Here is an 11209-nt window from a genome sequence, read left to right on the forward strand (position 1 = left end):
GGGTGTGCTACTGATGACCTTGGAGAAGGACATTGCTTTTGGAGGGCTGGGAAGGATTTCAGCAGTGGAAAAATGTAGATAAGAGAAAATAAAAATGAATTAGCCTGTCAGATCCTTCCTCTCAAGGAGGACAGGGCAATAGATGCTCACATAATGAGGTAGCATGACCCAGTAGTATGGAGTGTCATTTATTTTGGTTTGACTCGCTTGGTTCCTAATTTGTAGTTCCAGAGGTTGGACATAAAAACCAAAAAACATTCTGTAATGTAAAAAAATTTTGATATTACTCTTAAATTTATAGATGTGTTGATTTAAACATAAGGCGAGCAAGTTGATAATGTTAAACACTAGATTCATAAAATTATTTCATAACATTTACTTGAATTTCATAAAATAAAAACAATGTCTTTTTATTTAGAATGTTAATATTTATTAAGTGTAGTGAATTCAATTTTTGAATTTTGCTTTTGGATCTTAATGGATAATTTTGAATACTTTAGAAATAAATTAATTTTGCAATACTTTTAGATGTTTTGTTTTTCATTTACTTTAATTTATGTATATGCATAGAATGAGGAAAAAAACACTCATACTTAGAACAATTATATTTTAGCACTTTATGTTACCTAATAGAAAAGGAGTACAAATAGAGGTCAAAATGGGGAAAAAAAATGCAAAACTAGAGCCTCAAAAAGGAAAAGTAGGAAAAGAATAAAAGATGTTTTCCAAACTCTGGCCTTCTTAAATGTTTAAAAACTGGAAAAAATTTAAATTAGCAGATTTCTGTTAAAGGTAACATAAAATGGAAACAAAACATTTTATTTATAAATACTTAATCCCTTATTAAAACAAAAATATGAACAGTAAATTATCTTCATCAAATTTACAAGTTGATAGTCATATGAAATCCCTAAAATTTCATAATCTTCACTAAATGAAGATTTAATTACTGATTTTGAAAATGACAGAGAAAAGTCAACCTTAATGCACTAATTACAACTCTGACCTGTCCTTTGGGGATAAAGTTGGCAAATTCTAAAAAAAAAAGAAAAAATGAGTGATGTTTATTGAATAATGATCCTGGAAAATGGACATCATATGCATGTGATGGTGTGAGGATATTTCCAGAAACTATAATGCAACAAAATTTATAGTCTTTCTTTGGTTGATATGGTGGAAATTTTGAGGTTTCATTTGATACCAAAATCCTTTAAATGAAGGGAAAAAATATACCTTAGTGTGCTAGGTTCAAACTAAACATATTGTTACTACAGTCAAAACATTTAAAAAAAAAAGATTTTATTTATTTATTTGAAGGAGAGAGAGAGCACAAGTAGGGGGAGCAGCAGGCAGAGGGAGAGGAAGAGGCAGGCTTCTTGCTGAATAGGGAGCCTGATGTGGGGCTCAATCTCAGCACCCTGGAATCATGACCTGGGCTAAAGGCAGAAGCCTAATGACTGAGCCACCCAGGCACCCCCCCAACTCATTTCTATATAGAGACTAGTTTTTGGCCATTAAAGATACAGCAAAATGTAATCTTAATAAAAGGGAGACATCCAGATGGCCAAACACATCAAAAGATGCTCGACATCACTCATCATCAGGGAAATGCAAATCAAAACTATATGGTGACGTCATCTCACACATTTCAGAATGGCTAAAATTAACAATACAGGAAACAACAGGTGTTGGCAAGGATGCAGAGAAAGAGGAACCCTCATGCACTGTTGTTGGGAATGCAAACTGGTGCAGCCTCTTAGTGGTTCCTCAAAAAAGTTAAAAATGGAACTACCTTATGATCTGGTAATCGCCCTACTGGGCATTTACTCCCACAATATCAAAACACTAATTCAAAGGGAAACATGCACCCCTGTGTTTATAGAAGCATTATTTTTTTTTAGAAGATTTTATTTATCTATTTGACAGAAAGAGATCACAAGTGAGCAGAGAGGAAGGCAGAGAGAGAGGAGGAAGCAGGCTCCCCCGCTGAGCAGACAGCCGGATGTGGGGCTCGATTCCAGAACCCCGGGATCATGACCTGAGCTGAAGGCAGAGGCTTTAACCCACTGAGCCACCCAGGCGCCCCATATAGAAGCATTATTTATGATAGCCAAGACATGGAAGCAGCCCAAGTGTCCATCAACTGATGAATGGATAAAGAAGAAGTGGTACAGGAATATTTTTCAGCCATAAAAAAGAATAAGGTCTGTCCATTTGCAACAACATGGATGGAACTAGAGAGTATAGTGTTAAGCAAAATAAACCAGTCAGAGAAAGACAAATACCATATGATTTACCCATAGGTGGAATTTAAGAAATAAGACAAAAGAGCAAAAGAAATAAAAAAGGAGAGACAAAAAGACTTTTTTTTTAAAGATTTTTATTTATGTATTTATTTGTCAGAGAGAGAGTGCACAAGCAGGCAAGGTGGCAGGCAGAGGCAGAGAGAGAAGCAGGCTCCCCGCTGAGCAAGGAGCCTGATGTTGGACTCGATCCCTGGACCATGGGATCATGACCTGAGCCCGAGGCAGCGGCTTAACTGACTGAGCCACCCAAGAATCACAAAAAAACTCTTAACTATAGAGAGCAAACTGATGGCTACCAGCAGGGAGATGGGGTAAAGGAGGGTGCTTGTTGTGATGAGCACTGGGTGATGTATGGAAATGCTGAATCTCTATATGGTACCCCTAAAACTAATGTAACGCTGTATGTTAACTATACTGGAATTATTAAAAAGAAATAAAAAATAAGAAAAAAAGAAAAAGATTTCAAAACTGAGGGAAGAAGAACACATTAGAAGAGAGTGACATATAGAAGTAAATAGACAAAAGCCAAAAGAGAGAGAGAGAGATTTAAATATATTGAGCAATATAACTGCTACCTTCAACTTTCTTTATCATAACCCCAAATTAAAAAATTTGGAAGCAGAAAAACTGAAATACTGTGTGGCTCTAGATGGTGAGAAACATAATATAAATGACAGGATAAATTTAAATGATGATTATAAACAAATTAAACATACATGAAATAAAAATATTTCCTAAGATTTTCTGTGATGAAGATTTGTTTTTGAATCTAAGAATTCTTTTAACATTTTTTTCATTTAACATTTTTATTGACATTCTGCTTGCTATTCTTTAGGTGGAATATTTTCTCCAAATTCAAATTAATTAAATTCAATGTTATAACTACAAAGACAAAAGACTTCACTTCATTTGAAAGTGCTTCACTGACGTGTGACAACAGAATATAAGTTTATGTAAAAATTTGAATTATGGAAGTGCCACTCGTGACTCCATGGAAAGGAAGACAAGAAAATAAATTTCACAAGTAGGTATACAATAATTTATTAATTACATGGATCTTTATTGTTTTATTCTCCCGAACATCACCAGCCATCAACATTTCACTTGGGCATATGCAATAATAAATATATTCGGTTATCTTTGATATTGTGCCAACCTTCACTCTACACATATTTTCAATTTAGATAAAATTACTTGAATAACACAACTTGCTAAAAGCAGATTCTAGAAGAAGTAGAAAACCAGAATAGTACTATTTTAGTAAAGAACTCGAATTTGTAATTAAACACATTCCACGAATCTCCAGGCCCAGAAGAATTTGCTGGCAGATTCTTCTTACCAATCATACATAAACTTTTCCAGAAAATGAAAAAGAAGTCCCTACTTCTCAGCTCACGGTATGAGTCCAGAGTAACTAACAACAAAACCTGGCCAAGGACACACCAGTTCAGACCAGTGACCGTCATAAGCAGAGATGCAAAGCCCTACATAGTGTTAGTGAATATTTTACATCATATATACTTTCTGGAGTGTCGTACGCTTTGACATGTACAGTGACTACCAGCAATGTGTAAAAACGATCATCTATCAGAAACAAGTTGGGTTTATTCTATGAAGCATGGTTGGTTTAACATTGGAAAATGAACTTGTGTAATTCACTACATCAACAGAAGAAAAGGAGAAAAAGTCACGATCACATCGGTAGAAGTGTGAAACATGTTTGATAAAGTTCATTGCCAGTTCATGAGAAAAAAATAATAGCTCTTTGACAAGTCAGGAATGGGAAGGTGATGCAGTCAATGTCGGTGTCTCACACATGTCCCGACCTTGACTCGCGCTCTGGCTTCTTTGTAGCCCCTGGTGGATGGGGAGAGGAAGGATAAACTCCCGAGATTCCTTGCCCTTCTGGCCAGGGTACCTCTGAAGTAGGCTTTACACTGACCCCCAAATATTCCCAGAGCCCTGAGCTCTAGTTGCCCCCGGGGGCTCACTAGTTGATCCTGTCACTGTCCCCATAACCCCGGGATTGATCTCTGTACCTCTCTTTCCTCTACAAGATTCTGCTCCATTGCCTCCAGCCAGCCTGTCCTCCCCAGACTCTGGTTCTGCCTGGGTCAGACCCAGGGGGTCTCCACTCTGGTGCCCTTCCTGTGCTGTGGCTTGGGCTGTGACCTGGGGTGGCCACGGAACTCACCTCATTGTTGCCCTTTGTGAAAATAAATGAAGACCACCCGAATGAGAGCAAGCAAGCTCCCGGCTTGGCTTGGGAAGCTGCGGGTGGGCTAAACAGAATTGGGACATACTGTCTGACTGCTCAGGGATACACATTCCCCTTTCTTCAGTTGTTCCTAAATTGGAGATAGAGGCAAAAATTAGGTAATCTGCCAGTTGCTAATCAGATCCTGGCTATTTGGGGACAACTGTCACAGGGTCATTGTTTGACTTTCTGAAAGGTTGCTTTAGATGGAATCTCACTTCCTGGGCTGGGTGTGGCAGAGGGCCGGTCACCCACCTGGGTTAGGTGCCCCTGGTTATGGTCAGACTGCCATTTTTACATGTCGTCTGTTTGTATATTTCACCTCTCACCTCTCAGTCTGAACACTGTCATTTCAAATGTTTTCCTCAGTGTTTTAGATTTTTTTGGTGGAGTGTAAATCCCGCCCTGCTACCCTATCTTGGCTAGAAATCTCAACCTTCCCAGAGTGAGTTTTGGGTAATCTCCATTACCCAGATAGTAATCACCATTCCTAAACCGCTTGTTTTCTTTTCTGTCCATCCCTCTCTCTCACTTCCTCAGCACCTTGACTTAGACCTTTGTATCCCTTTCACTCCCGTCTGTCGCTAGTCCTGGGCAGTCAGACCCTGAAATCTCTGGCTGGGATCCTGTCCTAAACTGAAAGGACTCCTGCAAAAAACACTTTTGTTGTGCCTATTTCCTGAGCCACTCATTGGGAACTTAGCACCAGACTGTTCTGGCCTTTGCCTGAACCCTGGGACTCTGATCCTTCCCTGAACCGTAGCAGGATTCCCAACGCCTTGCTTGGGCTCATCTGCTTTCAGTCCATGCCAGCTCTGCATCAGACAAATGCACCCCAACTCTTTGTCTCGGTAAGCAGAGCTCTGTCCAGCACTGGGCACCCCCTCCCTATTTTGTATTCCTAATGGTCCAGAATGGCTTACTTCCAGATGCACTCCTTTTAAGGCCATTTAATTGACCAGAATTTCTGAAGCACCGGAAAACATCACATAGGAAATCTCAGCCTTTATGTTTTTCCACACAAGGCTCTTCAGCTCGTGCATTTTCTCCTTCCTGTTGGTTCAGCCGGCCCTGCCCCAGATGGAAGTTTGGGGAAAATGATTTTCAGAGTATGGAAAAGTGGCTTATTTCCCTTGTATACTATCATGTGTTGGCTATGGTCATTAGATTCTTTTTTTTTAAAATTTTAACGATTTTTATTTATTTACTTGACAGAGACCACAAGTAGGCAGAGAGGCAGGCAGATAGGGAGAAAGGAGGAAGCAGGCTCCCTGCTGAGCAGAGAACCTAACACGGGGCTCGATCTCAGGACCCTGATGAGATCATGACCTGAGCTGAAGGCAGAGGCTTTAACCCACTGAGCCACCCAGGTGTCCCAGTCACTAGATTCCTTTTTTTTTTTTTTTTAAAGATTTTATTTATTTATTTATTTGACAGACAGAGATCCCAAGTAGGCAGAGAGGCAGGCAGAGAGAGAGGAGGAAGCAGGCTCCCTGCTGAGCAGAGAGCCCGATGCGGGGCTCAATCCCAGGACCTTGGGATCATGACCTGAGCCAAAGGCAGAGGCTTCAACCCGCTGAGCCACCAAGGCGCCCCTGGTCATTAGATTCTTAAAGAGGTTTATTTGGCTCTTTAATGAAGATATATATATTTACATACATATGCATACACGCCCAGAGAAAAGTGTACAATTCATTGAATTTTCACTAATTGAACACACTTGTGTAGCCAACGCCCAGATCAAGAAAGACAACACAGAAACTGCATTTCATTTATGTTTTGCTTGTTCCTCTCTGCTGTTAGGCTGACGGCGGGCTCAGTGAGGCCAGGACTGCATCCCTGTTGCTCATTTTTGTGTCTCAAGGTTACAGCCGAATGCCTGACCCGTCTGTATGAAAAATGGTATTAAATACCTTTTTTGACTGATATTGAGGAGACGGGACCGTGCTCTTATTGGAAAGAACTCGAATCACATCTGTAAAAAATGAAATTCCTTTCTCTTTGGCTGTTACTAATATGTTTCTCCCATGTGTGTTAATACACAACAGAGCTCAGTAAAATCAATTGTAACTGAAAGTAAATTCCAAAACAAAACAAACTCGCTCTCGCCGTTGTCCCTATGAACAAAGCTGTCACAGCCCCTCCCACTCTGGCGACCATTGGCAACCGAATGGGCATATCGTCAGGGCCGTGTGAATAGCTAGCTGTGTGTATTTGTGAGGGCAGATGTGTTTGGGGAAGAAAATGCACTGAGGTTGGCAAAATCCATTTTGTCTGGCAAGCCGAGTGATGATAAGAATCTCATTCCACTCCTTTTGGATGAGAAGGTGAGTCTTGTGGCCGCTGTAGGAAAGAGTAGGGACGAATTTGAGCTCAGACAAACTCAGGACGAAGTTTTATCCACAGTGAATGTGCCTCATCTTCACCAAGCCAAGTGCTCATCATCTTGTATTTATCTTTGACAGAAAGGTGGAGAAACCTGTGGCCTTGTTTTGTTCCTCTGCACACCTGGAAAAATGGGTGACTGTATTATCCCAAAGTGCTGGACACTTATCAAGACAATCAGGGCTGGAAGCAGGTGAATTTTCTGTTTACATCAGAGAAGAACGATGGGAAATGGCCGAACAAGGGGATCCTGGGCACCCTTGCAGAGGTGAACGGACACCAGGAAGTAACACAACTTGCCAGCCACCATCTTGTCATTGGTCCTACCACTGCTGCGTTTTTCCCTTTCATGAAGGCTGTCTTTGTTCACACTCTTGGGAGGAACAACCAAGTTAGAACCTTGTTTATCTTGTAAAGAAAAGGCAGAAAGCCTGGTGTAGGTGAGAAAAAGCAACAATCCTGGATTAACTAGAGACATGGGATGGAGGGCCTCCAATGGGCCACCCCACTAGATGCGGGGGGTGGGAGGGAGGCGAGGTGGGGAGTGGGCGGGAGAAAATGCATTGTGGTGTGAGCAGAAGTTGCGCTATATGTGAATTGTTCCAAACCTTTCAAGCCTCCTGCCAGGACATTGAAATCCTTTGGCTCGTTGTGGAATTTGGATCTGGGACAATTTGCTCTAAAGGGGGTTTGGCATCCATAAGTCATTATTATTAATAAACACTTGGTGAATGCCAACCATATGCCTAATGCTGAAATAAAGCTCTTTTTTTTTTTTCCTCTTAGGTTAAGTTACCAAGTAAAGGGGAATGTTGCTCGACTCCTTGTTATCCCAAAAGAGGCAATTTCTTCATACTCCTGAACCTACACTTAGGTCTTTGAACCCTTGGGTGCATTTTCCTAGGGTCTTTTCTCTTTTAAGAAAACATTCCAGAACATCATAAGTGGTGACTTTAAACTCTTCACCCCTTTCATTATCAAAAGAATGGATTTCAGAGAAGGAATGTAAGTGTCTTCTGACATAGCCTTCAGTCCAACCTGCTCTTATAGGATGACTCACTTCATAGTGGCTGGGTTTTAATGCTATGTGGCATTGAGTGGGGCTGCTTCTAAATGACTGATCTTGAATTACATGGATGGATCTTTAAAAATATATACTAGACTGGGATATGTTTATTTTTAGTGGGTTTCTCCCCATAATGTCTATCTGCATGTTTCCCTGCTGTACCCTTGATCACATCTGGGAAGCAAGGAAGGGTGGGCTTCTCTAAGGAGAACGTGCAAAAGACGTTTGAAAACTTTACCTTCCTTCATTTCCAGCATTGACTTCTGTTTAGGAGAATTGGCACTCACACAAGCTACTTTGACTCTTTTTATTTTTTAAGCAATAAATGGATCTTTTAAATGACAATGATCCCCACTAAAGAAGGTGGGGTAAGGAACCAGAAGGAGAATGAAAATAGAACATCAAAAAAAAAAAAAAAAAGAGATGGAGAGGCAACACCTATGGGGTCACCATGATGATTTTCATCTCAGAATTTCTAAGTGCCTTTTCAGATTCACAGAATAAGGAGACTACAGGAAATCAGACTTTTCTTTTTTTTTTTTTTTAAAGAAGAGTTCCCATATATGTCTATAGTGTTCTGGGGACTCTGGTCACAAGATACTTCCACTTCTCTGACTGCCTCTAACATGCCAGTCCTATAACTGTCTGCTGTACCGATTGTCCCTTATTAATATAATTTGAGAAATCAAGCTCAGAGCCACAACCACCACCATCACCACCACCACCGTCACCGCCACTATCACAACCACCACCAGCACCACAACCACCATCACCGCTACCACCATCACCACCACCACCGTCACCGCCACTATCACAACCACCACCAGCACCACAACCACAACCACCATCACCACCACCACCATCACCACCACCAGCATCAGCACCACCACCATCACCACCACCAGCACCAGCACCATCACCACCACCGGCACCACCACCACCACCGTTACTACTACCATCACCATCATCACCACTACCACTACCGATATTCTTCCTGGCTATCCCTTCAAGGTGCTAGAAAGTTTACCATGGAAGAATCACTCATTTATTCATTCATCTGTTTAACGGGTTCTCAGTCTGGACTTAGTATCTGCTGGAGCAGAATGATGAAGCCTCCCAAGATCCCGGCCAACATCCCTTAAGAGCTCATTCCGCTATTTCTTGAAGAACCAACATGCAGGCAGCCATCCCAGATGCGTCCATAATTTCATGTCACTTCCCTACTTAGAATTCTTCCTGGCTTCCCTCATTGTAAGTGAAGACCAAAATCTATTCATCATAGCCCTTTGTGACATTCCTGTGTCCTCTCGACTCCTGCCTTGGGACCAGCCTCGTCCTTGCTCTCTGTACTCCAGCTCCCCCAGAGTCCTGTATTCCCCATGGCTTTAGGATCCTCAACCTTGCTGGCTCCCTGACTAAAACAGCCTCTGCTTGTCCCAACACAGCCTCTTTACCTAGTTAATTGCCATTTATTCTTAAGACCTCAGCTCAGACGTCTCTTCCTCAGGAAACTTCCCCAGATCAGACAAGCAGACTGAGAGATTAAGAGGTCACACAGCTAACTAAATAAATGACAAGGTGGGAGTCAAAGTCATGTCTTCCCAGGGACAACGCTTATGCTCTCGAACACCACCTGTATTGTTTAACAGCTGCGAATATCGGTTTTCTCATTTTACAACAAAGCCATCATTTTCTAAGTGTCTCTGTCATGAGAGCTCACCTCTCACAGGCTTCTCTCCCTGCTCTGTCACCCATTTGCCAATGTCAGATTAACCCCTGGGCTCAGTGAACACTAGAGATAAATGCTTCCTAGGGTTCAGTAGGGTAGGATTAGAAATTGGTCAAATTCACAATTTCCACATTAGGAGTGGTTAGCCTTTATTATACCCCCAAGGGACCCCAAAACTGGTGAATTTAAAACAACAGCTATTCTGGATTTCTCACAGTGGTGTGGGTTGTCCGGGTGGCTTCTCAGCTTCGTGGGGCTCTATTCAGCTGGAGGGTTGGATGAGCTGGAAGACCCAAGGTGACCCCACTCCCATGCCTGGCTCTCAGGACTGGCTCCAGGATGGGGTGCCTCTGCTGTCGCCTCCTGAAGGGGCCACCCTCTCAGCCTGCTGGAGTGGGGGGAGGGGATAGAAACTTCAGGGTTTCTTGAGGCCCAGCCCAGGGGGCCCCCCAATATCACATCCACTATATCCTGTTGACCGGGCCCCTCACAAGGCAACCCAAATTCAAGAAAACAGAGAAACAGGTACTCCCTCTTGAAGAGGAGGCCAAAGTCTCACCACAAAGGAGCACCAGAGGAATTGTCGTGAACACCTTTGGGAAAAAATACACAACCAGTCATGGTCTATGAGGCAGGGACTAAAAACAGGATTCACAAAACATTTGCCACTGATATTAAAAAAGCCGCATGAAAAGGAAGAGAATGATGATCTGTACTATCATCATAGCAGAGTTTAGAAGCAAAGAAACCACACATGGACTGAAGCACAAAATGAAAGTCTAAAAAAATAGGAGAGGGAAGGTTGGAGCGGGGCCTTGTAGGTGCTCCCAGGACCCACAGCACCGGGCTATGGTTCAAGGCAGAGGCGGCTTTGACACCTCCCCTCAGAGACTGCCTCAGGGGATGACATCCTACAGGTGTGGGTCACCTTCCTCCTCTTCCTGGTGGACCTGCTGGGGTTCCAGAAGGCTGTGCTGGTTCTCCACACCTTTCTTTGATTTACCTCTTCTTGCCCTGTCCTCTCTCACCTTTCCGGTTTTCTTCCATCACCCTCCCTATAATAGCCATCAACTCTGAAGCCTGGTGGGTTGTTGTGGCTGCAGTTTTGCTCTCCTCTCTCATAGAACTGCCCCCCCACCCTCCCCTACCCCATCCCCTCTATGCTTACTTCAGCAGCGGGGGCTCGAGTCATGAGCCACAAGCCTGAGGGAATGCCCAGGGGCCAGTGCCCACGGTATCCCCCAGTCCTCTCCAGGGTCCTCTCGCCTCCTGGAGGCTCTGTTTGTGAGGAGACCCAGCTGAGAGGAGAGGACCCTGGAGCCCAAGTACCAGGACTGGAGAGGAGCCTGGGAGTGGGGAAGTGGTGTTCACACTTAGCCAGGAGTGGCTTCTTCCTTGGATGGAAACCCAGACCTCAGTTTAAATACAAGGGCTACTAATGCTTGTTCGGCTTTCTGGGATGGATT

Source organism: Meles meles, chromosome 12 (assembly GCF_922984935.1).
Source record: "Meles meles chromosome 12, mMelMel3.1 paternal haplotype, whole genome shotgun sequence".
Classification (NCBI taxonomy): Eukaryota; Metazoa; Chordata; class Mammalia; order Carnivora; family Mustelidae; genus Meles; species Meles meles.